The following is a 19668-nucleotide window of genomic DNA, read 5'->3' on the forward strand; positions in this document are numbered from 1 at the left end:
CCCCCCCCCCCCCCCCCCCACACACACACCTTCTATTGCCAGATCTTTAAAAAGCACCAGCAGGGTTAATTTTTATTTATTTATTTATTTATTTTAATGTTAAACAATATGACTAAGCTTGTTGTGCCCAAATTGAAGCAAGTGAGGAAAATATGAGTGAGCTTCTGGGGTCATCCTCATCCAGTCCATGAGTTTAAAATATCATTGTATTGAAAAGGTGAAGACGCACCAAAGGTCTGGGTTATGCCTTTCCTGTGAACAGGGCAGTTCACAGCCCCTGTGCTGCGACCATACCACAGAGCAAGGCGTGACTCACTGTAACAGATCCTTCTTATTTTTGTTTCCCAATGGATTGATTTTTCTGTTTCAGCTTGTTCTGCCAGTGGGAAATCATGCTGAAAAAGCCCAAGTATACCAAAGCCTAGTTACTCTTCTTATTCAAGCTAGCCTTTCTCCATCACATTCCACCTTCAAATGGACATGAATATATTCACATTGTGGGGTCTTCTCTCCTAACTTTACAATGACTCTAGTGCAGAGGATCACTTTGTGTCCCAGTAAAAAGCCAGATAAGCACAGAGCTTGGGGAACATCTTTTTCACCACTAGGGATTCAGAACACAGGCTTGATGTGTCAGAAGTAGTTACATTCTCTGATGTACAAAAGGAGACACAACATTGCTGGGTGGATGTTCTAACCAGGATTACTCATTGTTCAGAAACCAGAGATAGGATAGGTAAGGGAGGCTTCTTAAGGACAATGGGGACAAGTGTGGTACCTCATCTAGCCAGGGGATAAGACATTCACCATTTGACCTAAGATGAAATTTGCAGAAAGAAGATTTGGGCATGCACAATGATAGAAGCAGCTGCAGCAAGTGCTAAATTTTTAACCATTTTTACATCTGTGGTTAGCCTTTCTCCATCTTGTGCTGATGGGTAATTTCCAATACTTGTACATTTTCTTCATAATATTTTTAGTTCAGCTCCATTCAACACTTTGCCTTTCTAGATTATTCTACCATTTTGTTCTTCTCATTCCTTTTTCAGGGTGTTTCTTTTCATCCTCTCAAAAGCAGCACAGCTGTTTATCATAGCACAAACATGCTGTTTCCTACCAATGTACTCCATTCAGTCTATGCATGATCTGCATAATAAGTAGTTTGAGGACCCAGCCTTCCTAGGTGTCCTCTGCAGAGATAGGAGGAGTAGAGGCACCTCCAAAGTACCATTCAGACCCACCTGAGTACAGAACTGCCTCTGCACATGCTCATCTCTCCCAGGATGAAGGGGTATAAAGCCTGAGGCTAGTAATCAGGGAGCAACAGGAACAGAGTTATTCCACAAAGGAAAGTCAACCAGGAACCAAAGGTGACCATGGCACAGGCAGATATAGAGCCCTCACTGACAAGAGCACAGTCTCACAGAGCCTAAGCAGGGCAGGAGGGTGATAACAGCAAGTTCCCCTGACAGTACAGTGATCATCAGACAAAGTAAACAAAGTCCAAGATCAGTCCCGAAAACCCAACTTGGTAGGACAGGGATGGGTACTGGCACATCTACAGCAGCATGGAGGCCTTGGCTGGTTGCCCAAACTTGAGCCTACAGGGAGGTCTTGGGACAAGCAGAGGGCACGGGTGGAGGCTCCTGTTCAGGTTGTCCAGGGAAAGTAGGGGCAATTTGTGTGCTCTGGGCCCTGACAACCAACCATCTCAGCTGGGTGCCCAGAAGTAATTCTTGTAAATATAAGACTGAGTGACTTGCTGTTCTTCAGTGAAACTTCATTAACAGCTGGCACTTTGATTGCAAACACTACACAGAGCAAAGAAGTGTCAGGGCCTGGTGCACCTCCACTTGACCAGAGTTTGGCTGGCTGCAGCTTCATGGTGGTTACTTCTGTGCCCTGCCTTGTACCTCCTGACCCTCATTCTCTGACTTGACCTTCTGGCTTGATCTCAGACCTGCCTCATTACTACAGACCTTCTGGGTGATCACTTGGCTGAGCCTGATTATCATTACAGATCTTCTTTGATCTTCTTGTTTGGATTAATCTTGATGAAGGTAGTGCCCTACATGCCTTGGCAAAACTCCTGGATCCCTTTCGCTCATGAAGCAGCCTTCCTTGCTGCTCCCTGACAACAAGCAGGAAAAACAAATGAACAAACAAACAAAAACTTACTTCTGGAGTTCTGGAAATTCCCTAGCAAAGGTAAATGCTCCCAAAATGTCAAATTCTACACTCAGTTATGCCATCCATCTGTTCACACAGACACACACATCACCAATACATTTCTAGGAAGCTGCACACAATAAAGTCATTCATATAGGTGATCTTGTTGCATATAGAATATAATACAATATCACACCTCAGGGGAACTGTGACCCTAAAGGAGTTAGCTCTTGTGTGAAGAAGTCTACATATTACGGAGATAACTCATTTCTTCTCTTCCTTTTTGTAATTAGATTTTGCCCCCAAACCAAAGAACTTCTTAGAGGAGGATGATAATATTTTTTTCTTCTTCTTCTTGTCCTTTTTTTTTTTTTTTTTTTTTTTTCCAGTTCATGGATTTTTAAATTACACTTCCATTCATTTTCAGATAGAGTGGTGTTCACAGATAAAAGGAATCTGATTCACAGAATCACAGAATCACAGAATCATCTAGGTTGGAAGAGACCTCAAGATCATCAAGTCCAACCTCTGACCTAACACTAACAGTCCCCACTAAACCATATCCCTAACCTCTACATCTAAATGTGTTTTAAAGACCTCCAGGGATGGTGACTCAACCACTTCCCTGGGCAGGCCGTTCCAATGTCTAACAACCCTTTCGGTAAAGAAGTTCTTCCTAATATCCAACCTAAAACTCCCCTGGTGCAACTTAAGCCCATTCCCCCTCGTCCTGTCACCAGGCACGTGGGAGAACAGAACAACCCCCACTTCGCTACAGCCTCCTTTCAGGTACCTGTAGAGTACAATAAGGTCACCCCTGAGCCTCCTCTTCTCCAGGCTAAACAGTCCCAGCTCCCTCAGCCGCTCCTCATAAGACTTGTTCTCCAGGCCCTTCACCAGCTTCGTAGCCCTTCTCTGGACTCGCTCAAGCACCTCCATGTCCTTCTTGTAGCGAGGGGGCCAAAACTGAACACAGTACTCGAGGTGCGGCCTCACCAGAGCCGAGTACAGGGGGACAATCACTTCCCTGGACCTGCTGGCCACGCTGTTTCTTATGCAAGGCAGGATGCTGCTGGCCTTCTTGGCTACCTGAGCACACTGCTGGCTCATATTCAGCCGACTATCAACCATCACTCCCAGGTCCTTCTCTGCCTCGCAGCTCTCCAACCACTCATCTCCCAGCCTGTAGCTCTGCTTGGGGTTATTACGCCCCAGGTGCAGGACCCGGCACTTGGCCTTGTTGAACTTCATGCAGTTGACCTCGGCCCATCGGTCCAGCCTCTCCAGATCCTCCTGCAGAGTCTTCCTACCCTCGAGCAGATCGACACACGCACCTAACTTGGTATCGTCTGCAAACTTACTGAGGGTGCACTCAATGCCCTCATCCAGATCATCAATGAAGATATTGAAGAGGACCGGCCCCAGCACCGAGCCCTGGGGAACGCCACTAGTGACCGGCCTCCAACTGGATTTGACTCTATTTACCACGACTCTTTGGGCCCGGCTATCCAGCCAGTTTCTAACCCAACGAAGCGTGTGCCAGGCCAAGCCAAGAGCAGCCAGTTTCTTGAGGAGAATGCTGTGGGAAACGGTGTCAAAAGCCTTGCTGAAGTCAAGGTAGACCACATCCACAGCCTTTCCCTCATCCAACCAGCGCGTCACTTTGTCATAGAAGGAGATCAGGTTCATCAAGCAGGACCTGCCCTTCATAAACCCCTGCTGACTGGGCCTGATCGCCTGCTTACCCTGCAACTGCCGCATGACGACACCCAACATAATCTGCTCCATGCGCTTCCCTGGCACTGAGGTCAAACTGACAGGCCTGTAGTTTCCCGGGTCAGTCCTCCAGCCCTTCTTGTAGACGGGCGTCACATTTGCTAGCCACCAGTCAACTGGGACCTCCCCCGATAGCCAGGACTGTTGATAAATGATGGTAAGCGGCTTGGCCAGCACCTCTGCCAGTTCTCTCAGTACCCTTGTTGTCAAGGGTACTGAGAAACCATCACGCCAAGGGTGATGGTTTCCAGTAAAACCATCATTAAATTTGGCTCATCTAGGTTTTCCTCTGAAGTGGACAGCAAAATTACAGATGAAAAAAGACTTCAGGTGATGGATTATAAAAGATGTAACTGACACAGAACAGGAACCCACTGAAAATGATTTCTTTGAACGTGCTGCAAGGAGACTGCTGAGGGATGAAAGTCAGACCATCAGCTATCCCTCTCTGCCATAATAAATTAACTACTTGAATCACTTTCACCAACCTGCTTTTAGATGGCATTGTTCCCCACTAATTCAAAGTCTCATTCAAACAGGTAATTAGTTTTATGTACAAAAAGAGCCACCTCTGAAATGGATTAGTTACAGGAATTTACAGAAACTAAGTACAGGAAGGAACCACTGAATAAAATACAAAGGAAAAATATATTGCAATAAAATTAAACGAAAGCTTCAGTGCTCAGATTGCACATTGACTTTTGGTATATAAAATTATGCAAGTCTGGTATAGTTCTGTTGTCCACATAGTAGGCTTATGTCCTCTGCACTCATCAATGTTTATACGTTTGTTTGAGAAGGATTTTTTTAAAAAATATTTTAATCACTAAAATGTGTTCCTTTTTTATGACAATGAAGAAGAATGGAAAAAAAGGATCCTAATATAGATGGCTTTTTATTAATACTTGTCCTTCAAGCGCTTTCATTCCTCCAGCTGCTACTTTCCTAGCAATTAGTCCTAGCAATTTTGTTATCAGTAAAGAAAAGCATTTCATATTGTTGGGGTAGGCATGTTTGAGGATTTTTGGTTTAAGTGAGGAGCCCTTAAATTGTAGCCTGTATAAAATTCCAAGAGTAAAAGGACAGTATTTTTTTTTTCTTTTTTTTTTTTTTTTTCGGAAATTCCTGTATTTTGCATCTACATCATATGGATATTAAATAATTATGTTAAAATATATTAAATCATCTGGTCAAATTCCAACAAACTTTCCATTCAGTACTTTTGGAAAATATTCAAAATTATTACAAGGAGAACAGGAAAAGAGAACATGGCATAAAGTGATGTATTTTAGCTAAAACTAAGACAAATTTTTCAATAATACAACCCTTAAATAAATAAAAAATACATACAAGTAATCAAAAGTGATTAAAAATTAGGAAGGCAACAGATAAATAAATTCTTCTTCCTTTCAACATAATAAGACCAGACACAATGTGTTCCATAGGGAAGATTATCCCAAATATATCCCTGTTCTAGCGATAAACAAAGTGAAGATATCAGCAACTGCCTCTCCACACCTGGTCCTCAAATGTATGTAACCGTCTTGTCACTTATTTCCAGTGTTTTCCTCCTAACTTGCATTTCTGTAACAAGACAGTAAGAAGGTGTTGTAGCCAGTGGAAGAACTATCTTTTGCCTGGTATCTTCCATTGTGTATTTCTCCCCAGAAAGATGCTGTTTCCACAGCATCTTAGAAGCCAATCTTAGCTTGATGTAAGGGCATACTACAGCTTCATTAGAAAACAGAAATCATATCGTTAGACTAAGTGGGATGATACACAACATTTTCACAGACCCTTCCCATTCACACAAAATTGAATAAGCAGTTACTGTCTCAGCTCCAGGGTAAGTTTTTGTGATTTGTTTACTATATAAATAAAGAAGCAAAACCTAAAGACCTGTCTTCAACCAGAACACTGACCAAGAATAAGATGTCATATCATACTGCTAGTCTATCACTACAATTTTTCATGTGATGTAATGTAACTGATGTAACTCTTCCCCCTTTGGTGAAGAAATTATAGAAAACTACTTTTATTTATTTTTTTTCTAGAGCCTTTCTTCAGCCTACATTCCTCCCCAACCCTTGAGAGCCCTAACATGTAGCCACAAGCTCAGAACACAGTCATGCACACTTTCTTGGACAGTGTCAGTCTTTGGAACTTTCTAGAGGACAACACAACAAAACTGAAAATAGAAAACTTCTGCCTTCAGAAAAGATAAAGGAAAAAGAAATTAGGAGGAAGTAAGAGGGAGAAACTGCAGCATACAAACTAAATTAAATGAAGGAGATTCTCTCCAAGCATATTAAATCAACTGCTTCAATTTACTTCCTTAGCAGAGATCAGTGTTAGCCTGATAGTGAGGTATTCAGAAGACAAGTGATGAATTATAGCCTATTTCTTTCTCCCTCAAAGTTTTTCCTTTTCCCTCAGGCCACACAGTTCTGGATATTGTCAGAGACAGAAGTCTGGACTATACGAATACCAGATTTGAACAAACATGCTGATACCTACATTCAGATAAGTGTGTTGCATACAGGTGTGAGGGCAAATAGATTCATAGTTGATATGTTGCACTAGTAAAGTATTTTAACCTCTTTTGCTTATTTATAGGAATTAAAATACACCGTCATTAGAACCTGCAGAGGCAGATGAAGTCCTTTCATTGAAACAAGCAAATCCCCAGTAGTATTATGGTGGGAAGTGAAGCTTACTTGCCATGCTGCTCACCAGAAGAGCAATCACATGGTTTCCTGATAAGTTTCTCCACCTTGATGTCTCTGTGATTAACTCTAAGGAAAGAATGAGAACTATTATGAAATTCAGGATTACTAAGCAAGACTGACAACTGATATTCATGGGGATATTCTTGAGAAACTGCTCTTTTCTAACCCACACACACCTTGTAATTCACAGAAGGCTGTCTGTATATGTAAACTGAGCTAACCCTAACCTACAACAGCTGAGAAGCAGTTCTTAATAGTTCTCCAAGTTACTATTTACACAACAAATATGCCTTTCTTCATGTTATTCGGTTATTCTAAGGACAGAAATTACAGATGGTAAATAATAATAATAATAATAAATAAATAAAAATCTGCTGGAGGTTTCTTCATATGTAAAACTTGACAACAAGTACATTTGAAACACTTGCTGTGTTACTGCTGGAAAGAGTGATTTAGTCCTCAATATTTAAAAACGTTTCAAATCTGAATAGAATAAAGTGTTTGCAACCACGGCAACTTCTACATTCATTTTTATAAAAACTGTAGTATCTCTGAAAATTTGTGACATGGTGCAGCAAGCACGTCACATTGTGTAAGCTTATGTTATGTCGTGAAAGCCTGAATGACTTGATGTGACCTGGCACCATTCTATGGATATTTAAAAGATTTCTAGGGTAATTGATGTTCTAGTGGCAGGTAGAGGTGAACAAATTTTTACACAGCATTAGAAAAGAACATGAACACATGAAATTCGCAATGAATCCTTTAAAATGTAGGTATTTGTGGAGTAATTTCACATCCAGGAAGGCAAAGATTACAGAACATTTTGGCTGCACAGGAGAAAGACCTTTATCCAGCTTCTGGTGTCTCCACTGGGACTACACAGCTCTTGTAGCAGGTAGGAAGTATATAAATTATTGTGTTTGAGTTTATTTATTTATTTATTTATTTATTTATTTATTTTAAACATATAAGCACTGTGATTATAAAAATGCATTGCAAATTCAAATTTAACTACTGGAAATTTAATTTACATTGCATTTTTCAGTGTTTAGGCTAAATATATATATATATACTTGGAATTTTAGAGTGCTCATTTAAAAAAAAAAAAAAAGAATATAAAAGCTTCTTACTTTGATTTATTTTTTTTTCCCAATTTTTAATAAAAATTAAGACTGAGAAATACCTTCCGAGTATGCACACTTGAAAAAGTGTTCAGTTTACTATCATTAGAGCTTCAGACTGGCTAGATCAGACTATTACTGTTCCCAGTCCAATAGCTGAAACAATTTTAAATCACATGACTGCAAGTCCAAAAAGATCATATGATGTTGCTCAGGGGAAAGACCAAAGGGTATTTGATGTATTTTTATTTTTTAACTACATTTCCATGCTTTATATTTAGGAAGTTCCAACCCCAAGAAATGTCCTAGAGAAGTCACATTGTAACATTGTTTGGTTAAGGGTCCACAAATCAAGTCTGCAGTGGAGGTGGAATTTATATCCTCTTTCCTCAAGGGTTTGTCCTGTAATCTGATATAGGCTGTTAAGACCTATGAATTGTGATAACATGAAACATCTTCAACAAGATGTCTTCAATGTCTTTGATGAGATTTCTTCAACGTCTTCATACTAGAGACCTAGTATTTACAAAACAGCATTTTTCATTACATTACTTTAGGCTTCATCTTGATGTAGAACACTTTTTATTAGGTTATGATTTTGTAAGTTGCCTGAGGTTTCTCAGCAACAGCAAGAGATGACAGACCATTTGTAACCAGTTCACACCTTAAAGAAAGTTGTGTTTCATAGTATAAACCAAAACCACTCATGCAGAACTCTGATAACCTACTCCTTTCTGCAAATAAATAGAGGGAAATAATTTCTAATAGAACATAGTATCATAGAACAGCTTGGGTTGGAAGGGACTTTAAAGATCATCTATTTTCAACCCCTCTTACATAGGCAGGGACACCTTCCACTAGACCAGGTTGCTCAAAGTCCTATCAAACCTGGTCTTAAATACCTCTGGAAATGGGGCATCCACATCTTCTCTGGGCAGCCTGTTCCAGTGCCTTACTACCCTCATAGTAAATAGTTTCTTCCTTATACCTAATCTAAATCTGCCCTCTTTTAGTTTAAAGCCATTGCCCTTTGTCATGTCACTACAATCCCTGAAAGAGTGTCTCTCTCCTGCTTTCCTGTAGGCTCCCTTTAGGCACGGGAAGGCCGCTATTGTGTGTCTCTGGAGCCTTAGCTTCTTCAGGCTGAACAACTCCAACTCACTCAGCCTGTCTTCAAAGGAGAGGTGCTCCAACCCCTTGATCATCTTTGTGGCCCTCCCATGGACTCATTCTAAGGGATCTACGTCCTTGTGCTGAGGGCCCCAGAGCTAAACACAGTACTCCAGGTGGGGTTTCACAAGAGCAGAGGGGAAGAATCACCTCCCTTGAGCATGTCATGTTGGCCATGTGCCTTTTGATGCAGGCCCAGGATATGGTTGGCTTTCTGGGCTGCAAGCACATGTAGCCAGCTCATGTTGATCTTCTCATCAACAAGCACCCACAGGGCTTTCTCCTTAGAGCTGCTCTCAATATGTTCTCCACCCAGCCTGTCTTTGTACTTGGGGTTGTCACAGAGATGTCACATGAATATGTCACAGACTATTTTATAAGGGAGCTGCTAAACAATGAGTTCCTCCAAGAATCCCGACTTGGACACTCTCTTCTTAAAAAGAGTTATAGAAATCTCTTTCCTAGATATTCTGGCAAAATTTTGAATAAATACATTTCAAAAGCATGCTGTATGGAAGTTCTTGCACTAGCCCTGAGATGATAGCTATTATTTATTTTATACCTTGGAGGGGGCCAAATCTTGAGCATAGAATTATCCAATAATGGTTGAGAAAAATCATTGCATTTCTTTCAGACTTGGTTCCAAAGACTGAATCATATCCATGGTGGTCAGATAGATTATTTTCTCTGCCCTACAGATGAACTCCCTAACTGCACAATGTGCTCACTGTAGTATGAAAAGAATAGCCTGCAGCGTCAGGAGCAGTGTAAAGTTATAACACACTTGCCTTTGCTTATTTTGAAAAGTTGGGTTCTTCCTGGTATTTCTTCCTTGTGTCACTCATTAGTGTGCAACTCAGCCCATGTTTGTGCTCTGATTTGTCACTGTTTCATGTACTATAGGTTGGAGAAAGTTGAACGAGTTGAATTAACAAGTTTTTGTTTGTTTGTTTTGTTTGTTTGTTTGTTTTCTCTTTCACAGACCTCAGTCATATTGATTCCTTTCAGGATCTGACAGAAAATGTTTGGAGCACCCACTGGTAATTGCTTCTACCATAACTGTCTAAGTGTATGATTGCTTGATATACTTGAAGCAATCTTCCACTCAATAGATGCTAATAGCTAATATTTGCTTAGAATAATAGAATATCCGGAGTTGGAAGGGACCCATAAGGGTCATCAAGTCCAACTCCTGGAACCGCACAGGTCTACCCAAAAGTTTAGACCATGTGACTAAGTGCACAGTCCAATCTCTTCTTAAAATCAGACAGGCTCGGTGAAGTGACTACTTCCCTGCGGAGCCTGTACAAGTGCCCAACCACCCTCTCTGTGAAGAACCTCCTCCTGATATCCAGTCTAAACTTCCCCTGCCTCAGCTTAACACTGTTCCCATGGGTCCTATCACTGATGTTTATAGAGAATAGGTCACCTGCCTCTCCACTCCCCCTTGAGAGGAAGTTGTAGACCACGATGAGGTCTCCCCTCAGCCTCCTCTTCTCCAGGCTGAACAAGCCAAGTGACCTCAGCCACTCCTCATATGTCTTCCCCTCCAGGCCCTTCACCATCTTTGTCGCCCTCCTCTGGACACTCTCCAACAGTTTAATGTCCTTTTTGTACTGTGGTGCCCAGAACTGCACACAGTACTCAAGGTGAGGCTGCACCAGCGCAGAGTAGAGCAAGACAATCACTTCCCTCCACCGACTAGCAATGCCCTGTTTGATGCATCCCAGGATACGGTTGGCATGCTTGGAGACCTTTTATCTGCGCTGCACACTCAGGAAATGCTTGGTTTTGAGAAAAAAATGTAGAAGAGATGAGCCATAATTGAGACAGAATCTGTCCATTTAAATTTATATTTTTCTTAAATTTATTTTTATTTTCTTCCTCTCTCAGTACTGTCTTGAACATAACGTGATCATAGACTTTGACAAACAAAGACCTGAAAATATAATCTCTTCCTCCAAGACAGGGCAGTCTAGTATTACATAGAAAGTTCTCACAAAGAATTATAAATTGAAATCTGCTGAAAGCTTCAACTTCCTCCATTCAGATCTGTGCTCCGAAAGCCTTTTTCCCACCACTAACCACCAGATGCTCAAATGTAACTTAGTATAATGCCACCATAGAGATTAAAAACATTCTGATTCAGAAGGGATAGTTATGATCACTAGCATAGCTAAAGACTCAAAAACTCTTTTGCAAATGACAACAACATGCCTTGACTGATGACATTCTACATAGACCTTGTTAAGTCTCATGAAGAAAAAAAATAAATAAATAAAGAACCTTCAAGTGCTCTGCCAGGAATGCATCTGAGAAAACCAGCAGATGTAAAGATCAAATCCTCTAAGGCACTGGTTGACACTGCTTGGGGGAGTACCTGGTAAGCAAGCCTGCAACTCCATAGATTTATGTTACTGTTTTACCTACTCACGTCATGTGGTTTATTAGACTAAATACTGATCCAGTGTGAACTGAATTGACTCACTCATCTGAATGCAGCATCATAACAATATTTTCAAGACAATATAATTATGTTTATGGTGTCCTGTTTGTTCTGATTTGCAACAAATAAACAGTAGATTTCATGCTATGCCCTTTGAGATGTTAGTTTTCTTTGGAATCTAAATTTAAACTAAAATCAGTCTCTAGTCCTACCAAGGAAAAATATTTTTATACTGCTGTCAGCCATGCCTTTTAGTCTGCTGTCTCCCTTTTATAATTATTGATGTTGGCATTATATCAGGAATAATTTTCATGGTATATCAATAGAGTTGTGTTTAATTTGACATTTTACTTTCTGAATAAAAAATTGGTTTTAGTCATGGCATCAATTTCAGTGGGAATTTTCAAACTATACAATCAATTATACATACATTTTAACAGCATTTTCTTTCCTTTATCTCATTAAGAAAATCATACAGTCGTTCTCAAATAACCAGCTTCCAGAAAGGAGGAGGTTAGTTACAACAGACCACATCATGCTGAAAGATTGAGTAGGCCTGAGAATTGCTAGTGAGGCCCATAGCTTTTCAAAGTGAGGCCAAACCTGGATTAGAACCAGACACCTGGCTCTTCCTGGCTGATGAATGTTCAAAAAAGAAACTCTGTGATCTCAGACTAGTTCCTAGTAGAAGCATTTGTCATCACATTAAACAAGCATAAGGAGAAGACAATCCTTTTCTTTCCACAGACCTATTATTCTGATAATGGTCCCAGATTATGATTAGCTCACTTTGATATGTTAACCTCTGAGAATCTGGGGCAACAGCTGAATGAGTTATTTATTAGAAATATACACATCAGTATTATATTGAAATAAATGGGTAATCCCTACATCCACATTGTATCTGTTCTCACTTATCTTTTATCTAGGATGGGATAATGTTACATGCTTGAAGTAAAACTCTTAGCACATTCTTATCAGAGGGCTCATGAGGAGCTCACTGTACAGTAAAGTTCTGTATTTGTAGGAAACTATACCATTCTTTACCTCAAACACCAACATTTTTGCCTCATATCCCTGCCGTATTTTCTGGTACAGATATGTTCCACACTCTTAGACAGAAAGTTACATCAAGATACTATGAATTACTGACTGCTTTCTCAGATTGTTTTCTGAGTCTTCTCTTAATCTGAACATTAACTTTAAGGTGGGAATGGGTTGAGGTAAATGTCTCTGTTTTTGTCTTGTGTGTTTATTCAGTTGTTCTACCATAGGCACCTTCAGGGCATGAATTATTCACCAGATATAATAACAGATAAGAAGACAGAAGCTCAATAAAAACAAGTCAAGTTTCCAGGTCCTATTCAGATGCTAAGATTAGCTTTCATCTTTCAGATAATGCATATTCAAATTCATTTGCTAACCTTTTATTTGACAGAGAAACTACAGGTAACATTAATATTCATTTACTAAATCACTTTACTGAAACTCCACACCAATCTTTGGCTTTCACCTCTCCAAAACATTAGCAGGCTATATCACATATCATTGATCAGAATCAGAGACAAAAGTGACCACAGAGCAGCATGAAAGCTGATTTTAAGAAATGCAAGTCTCAGTCAACTTAACATCAAAGGCCCCAGAAACATAGTTTTGCCATCACAGAACTAATCCACACTTGTGAAATAGTGCAAGATGTGTGCATCTATATGCTATACATTTCTTGAAGGCTGTGATGGCAGTGCTTCATCACGTAACATACTGAAGAAACATAATCAGCTTTTGATGTTGCATCACACCGCTATTTACTAACTCCTGTCACTTCTCTGTATTAAAATCAGGAGAAATGTAACATGTAAAGAAGTTGTCTTCTTACCTTTTAAAATTATAACCCTAACTTTCATGAAGTTCACATGGTCATATTCACACAAGACATAGGGAAACAGATACAAACTGCTGTGACCATCAAAGTATGAACACCCCTGCTCATGTAGTGAAAAATCAGGAGGGAAAAAAAAAAAAAAAAAAAAAAAAAAAAGAAAAAAAGGGGGTTGTTTTTGTTTTCCAGAAAGAAATGCTCATATTTCTGTCTAGTCAGTAGATGTTCAGGTGATGCCAGATTCCAAGTATTTGTAATTTTCTGTTTCCACATTTGCTGAGGAAAATTCATCTCTTTCACCTTCTTCATATTTTTCTATACATCTTTGTCAAGCTCCAAACATTGTCTTTACCAAAAGAAGGAACCATTCATTCAAGAGAGTTCCACATGCATATGGGCTTTCTTCTGTCTTGTTTTACTGGTCTATGGACAGTTACTGCCTGTGGAAGAAGGCTGGGACCACTTCTCTACTATTAAATATGGCATGTTAGCAGCAAAATAATGTATACACTGCTCTTGTTAAATAGCTCACACTGTAAGTTGTGTTACTGCAATCATGTTGCTGCTTACAGATAAATTGCTGTCTTATTTAACGTTGCCTACCTACATCAGCATCAGAACTACATTACCCTCACTGCTACTGAGATATTACAACAAGACATACAGTCTGTGGACCTCCAACCCCAAAATAAATTTAAACCCATAAAAGACATAGCTGGTAATGACAAAACTCTCAACATGCAGAGCCTTTCGGAAACAAAAAGTTCATAAATAACCTTCGCCACATTTGAAAAATCTCTGTGTATAGTTTTGGCCTCCAAGCCACCACTTAATCTTCCATTCATGGAACAATTACGTGAAACTTTACTTTCACTACCTTATGCTGCCTTAGCCTGACAAATTCTGACAAGGACATGACTAAGAAAGGCCCGGTGTCCTCTCAGACTCATTGCCATGAATTAACTATTTTCTACCTACAATGATAACCAATTTTGAAAAGAGAAAAAAGTGAACTGGGAGGTAAAATTCTTCCTTTGGTGCTCCCTTAACAGGAATAGACTCCTTGCCGTTCTCAAGGCAAATATGAAACTTCAAGAACCCTAATTTCTGGACAGTTTTCCACTTAATGCAAACTTGAATACATCTTGTGATTTTTAGTGGGTGTTAGAGGGGATCTGAAAGATAACACCACAGTGTAAATTTTACAATGAGTGGGAACTTAATCACTAAGAAATAAAAATATACTTAAAAAAAAAAAAAAAAAAAAAAAAATATACTTAAAAAAAAAAAAAAAAAAAAAAAGCCACACTTGAAAAACAAAGCAAAAACTAAAACAAAACTTTAAACTCATGCAAAAACTCTGGAAACAGATGAAATTATCACTCAAAAAAGTCTCCCTGTAAGGCCACTGGAAGTGTGATACTCTGTTTGCATACAATTATATTAAATATTATCTTATAGAAACATATTAATATATGTAATAAATATGCTATATATATATGTGTTATATATAGTATATGTTTTAGTCAAGTTAGCCCAGAGTTGACTGGTTTCACCAGATACAGTTTCTCAAAATAATTCCCAGAGTTTTTCATCTCAAGTGCACAAAGGGAGCAGAATAAGAATAAAACCCAGATAATAATCTGCCTTCCTCATTCTAAAATGAAGAACGCTTGGCACCGATGTGTACTAAAACTTGCACATATTCTGGCAGAAGAAAAAGCATTGCTCTGACACATCATAGCCCTTTTGAAACTGGGACCAGCACAAAATGAGATGGATACAGCAAGGTTGTATAATAAAAAACAGTTAAAACAAGCTGTTATTTTTTTTTGGAAAAGTGACAGGCAATCTGCCTGCAAGTTACTGATACATACGAAGACAAATAATTTTTACAGATTTTGTTTAAAGTGATATTTGATGAGTCTTCTCCCCCAAGGGAAGCATTCCACCCCATTTTGCTTTATTCCTCAAGCACATGGGACAGCATGCAAGATGAGGGAACAGTTCAGGTAATGCTCACATGATTTCAATCTCATCCTTTTTTCTGTCTATTAGAGGAAACTTCTCTTCATTCGCATGATTAGCAGAATTCTGATATAATTGTGACCACAGTTTTGTTTTCATCCTGGAATACCAGGGTGACCCTGGGTGTTGGGGCACTTCTTTTCACATAGACAAATACAGACATCATTGGAAAAATACTATTTGAAGAAAGTGTACCTCTAGTGCTTACCATTAACACTGTGCATTATGACTACATGGCTGTAGATGATAAATGTTTTCCTTTTCTGAGGATTGGCATTCTTTGGCCTATTAATTAATACAATACAATATAAAGAGCAAGTGTGTTCTTGAGTCTTGATGTTCCCAAGTCTCATACTACTGTTACATCCAACTAGAGGAAATAGTGGGTTTTGCGTTCTGCCTTCTTAAATTGTTCCATTCGTATGTCTGACTTTCTCTACATACAGGAAGGTCTTTTAAACATAAGCAAGGAAAAGCTTGAGCTGTCCCTGTCATCGCTTAACTTTTGCAGCTGAGGATTTAAAGGGGCCCAATGCCTGAAATTTATGTTCCAGTACACCAGGATTTGCCATGTCCAATATCCAATAAAATGTATGGAGTCAGTATAAGGCATCCACTACTTTAGTCCAGAAACCATTTCTGCCATTCTCCCCTACAGCTAGGACATACAGATAAGCCAAAAAGAAAGATGAAACTACAAGGATTTGGAAAGAAACACCCTTATTACCTTTCTCAGAGACAACAGGGCTGAAAGGTGTTGCATGTAGACCGTTCCTCAGCCCTGAAGTAGTAACTATGCTTTCTTGATAGATGTTAGTCTGCCCTCTTCTTAAAGAACTCTGCCAGCAGAGACCTCACTGTCCCCATACAGTCTGTTTCAGGATCTTCTTAACCTTACTATTTAATAAAATAAGGTAACGTAACATAACATAACATAACATAACATAACATAACATAACATAACATAATTCAATTAAAGGGTTTGTAACCTGATTTCTAAACTGATTTCCCTTCATAAAATTGCAGAGATGTTTAGGTGGGAAGGGATTTCTGGAATTCTTAGCCTAATCTTCTCAGTACAGGGCTAACTTAAAAGATAGATGAGGTTGCTTAGGGCTTTGTCCAGTTGAACTTTAACAGTTTCATCATGAGTATTCTTTTTCTCATATCTAGCTGGAATTTGCTTGGCTATGACTTATGTCTGTTGCCCCTTTTCCTATCGGTGGCCATCTCTGAGAAAGAAGAGTGACAAATTCTCTTATCTGCAACTACCCAATATATAACTGGACATAAAAATCACAGAATCACAGAATAGTCTAGGTTGGAAGAGACCTCCAAGATCACCGAGTCCAACCTCTGACCTAACGCTAACAAATCTTCCACTAAACCATATCCCTAAGCTCTACATCTAAACGTCTTTTAAAGACTTCCAGGGATGGTGACTCCACCACTTCCCTGGGCAGCCTATTCCAGTGACTAACAACCGGTTCAGTAAAGAAGTTCTTCCTAACATCCAACCTAAACCTCCCCTGGCATAACTTCAGCCCATTCCCCCTCATCCTGTCACCAGGCACGTGGGAGAATAGACCAACCCCCACCTTGCTACAGCCTCCTTTCAGGTACCTGTAGAGAGCGATAAGGTCACCCCTGAGCCTCCTCTTCTCCAGGCTAAACAGTCCCAGCTCCCTCAGCCGCTCCTCATAAGACTTGTTCTCCAGACCCTTCACCAGCTTCGTTGCCCTTCTCTGGACTTGCTCAAGCACCTCCATGTCCTTCTTGTAGCGAGGGGGCCAAAACTGAACACAGTACTCGAGGTGCGGCCTCACCAGAGCCGAGTACAGGGGGACAATCACTTCCCTGGACCTGCTGGCCACGCTGTTTCTTATGCAAGGCAGGATGCTGCTGGCCTTCTTGGCTACCTGAGCACACTGCTGGCTCATATTCAGCCGACTGTCAACCAATACTCCCAGGTCCTTCTCTGCCAGGCAGCTTTCTAACCACTCATCTCCCAGCCTGTAGCTCTGTTTGGGGTTGTTGTGCCCCAGGTGCAGGACCCGGCACTTGGCCTTGTTGAACTTGCTATAGTTGGCCTCGGCCCATCAGTCCAGCCTCTCCAGATCCTCCTGCAGAGCTTTCCTACCCTCAAGCAGATTGACACATGCACCTAACTTGGTGTCGTCTGCAAACTTGCTGAGGGTGCACTCAATCCCCTCATCCAGATCATCGATGAAGATGTTAAAAAGGACTGGTCCCAGTACCGAGCCCTGGGGGACTCCACTGGTGACCGGCCTCCAACTGGATTTAACTCCATTCACCACAACTCTCTGGGCCCAGCCATCCAGCCAGCTCTTAACCCAACGAAGTGTACGCCAGTCCAAGCCATGAGCAGCCAGTTTCCTGAGGAGAATGCTGTGGGGAATGGTGTCAAATGCCTTACTGAAGTCAAGGTAGACCACGTCCACAGCCTTTCCTTCATCCACTAAGCGCATCACTTTTTCATAGACGATCAGGGTCGTCAAGCAGGACCTGCCCTTCATAAACCCATGCTGACTAGGCCTAATCGCCTGCTTGCCCTGCAACTGCCGCATGATGACACTCAACATAATCTGCTCCATGAGCTTCCCTGGCACTGATGTTAAAATAACAGGCCTATAGTTCCCCGCGTCTACCCTCTGGCCCTTCTTGTAGATGGACGTCACATTTGCTAGCCGCCAGTCAAGTGGGTCCTCCCTCAATAGCCAGAACTGCCGATAAATGATGGAAAGCTGCTTGGCCAGCTCCTCCGCCAGTTCTCTCAGCACCCTCAGGTGGATCCCATCCGGCCCCATTGACTTGCATACATCCAAATGCTGTAGCAGGTCGCCAACCATTTCCTCATGGATTGTGGGGGCCACATTCTGCTCCCCATCCCCTTCCACCAGCTCAGGGTACTGGGCGTCCAGAGAACAACTGGTTTTGCTGTTAAAGACTGAGGCAAAGAAGGCGTTAAGCACCTCAGCTTTTTCCTCATCTCTGGGATAAAAATAATATCCTTCTTAGGTTTTTCTTCCCCTGGCTGAAAAAAATCAGTTCCCTCATCCTGTCTTCATACATCATGAACCCTGGTGTTCCTTCATTGGTCTTCCTTCTATTCCTGGATGTCTTCCAGCTTTCATCCGACTTACCAATACACCCCAAAACAATGTTATCCTGCTCTTTGCCTGACATCAAAACTTCCCTAGTAATTCTCATCCCCAAATTAAGCAAACATAGCTCTTTCAGTCATATCCAGAAAACATGTTTACTTAGCCTCATTCTTGTTGCTCACATGGGGACTTTCTCCAACATATACTCATCTTCCTCGACCTGGAGACAGAGTGTTCCAGACAAGATCATGTTTATCCTGAGTAAAAAATAAGGATTATTTCAAGGACATTTAATTCAACACATTTATACATCCCAGAATAACTTCATTTTCTCCCCACTGTATAATGAGTTTGCAGTTTTGTGGTCAGTTTGAACCCCAGTATAACACTTTGGTCCTTTTCTACACAATTATTTTTTTTACCGGTCATCTTCCAGCTTGCATGCAGATTAAAATTGGCAATTATATGAGTTTAGAATGCATTTTCTTGCTGAATTGCATTCTGATTTTTCATCTTTTCTTCCAGACCTGTAAAAGTTACCTTGAATTACAATGTGTCTCCCCAACTGCTTGCACCTCCTGTGTTGTCTCTGATTCTCTTGATTAAACTGACTCGTGACTTCCATTCTAGATTACTCAGCTGCACATCTCAGGGATGGAGTAGTCCTCTCATGAAAGATGTGCATGTACAGAAATCCACAACCCTTCTCTTCTCCTTTTATACAAAGTTCACTGCAGTAGTGCAATGAAGAAATACTTTCAGTCACTACAGAACTGGGAACAGAATTTGAAACAAATGGCAGCATTTCCACTGGCATACTCACACTACTTTGAGCATGACTTTTGTTGGTACTGCAATGTCAGATACACTAAAACATGCACTAGACCTGGTGATCTTCAGCAATGTTGTAACTGATGCTATGTAAACAGCGTATTTTACAGATGCCATACTGGATGGTGTATTGGCACTTCAACTATTTATGTGCGCCTCTCACCATGATGCTTAATAACTTCTATTTAGTTCAGACATGAGTATGGCAGATCTGCATATCAGAAGAGACATCTGTATAAAATCTACCCTTATCTCTCTAAGACTTACAGGCTCTTCTTAGGGTCTTCAGAAGAAACAAACAAATAACAACACAATCTTTTGTTTTACTTCCACGCAGAACCTATTATATATATATATATATATATATATATATATATATATATATATATAT

General features: G+C 40.4%; 2 long non-coding RNA genes across 2 annotated transcripts in view; one reads left to right on the plus strand and one right to left on the minus strand.

Moving 5' to 3' along the window:
* Positions 1-4389: 4389 nt before the first annotated feature.
* Positions 4390-6124, plus strand: LOC118157732. The gene is made up of 2 exons (XR_004746716.1): positions 4390-5955; positions 6038-6124. It is a non-coding gene; the product is annotated as an uncharacterized LOC118157732 (long non-coding RNA).
* Positions 6125-11430: 5306 nt separating this feature from the next.
* LOC118157709 overlaps positions 11431-19668 on the minus strand; it is a 20345-nt gene continuing 12107 nt past the window's right edge. The window contains exon 5 of the long non-coding RNA XR_004746706.1: positions 11431-11442. This is a non-coding gene — a long non-coding RNA (uncharacterized LOC118157709). The remainder of the gene's footprint in view (positions 11443-19668) is intronic.

The sequence above is a fragment of the Oxyura jamaicensis genome, chromosome 1 (genome assembly GCF_011077185.1).
Source record: "Oxyura jamaicensis isolate SHBP4307 breed ruddy duck chromosome 1, BPBGC_Ojam_1.0, whole genome shotgun sequence".
Taxonomy (NCBI): domain Eukaryota; kingdom Metazoa; phylum Chordata; class Aves; order Anseriformes; family Anatidae; genus Oxyura; species Oxyura jamaicensis.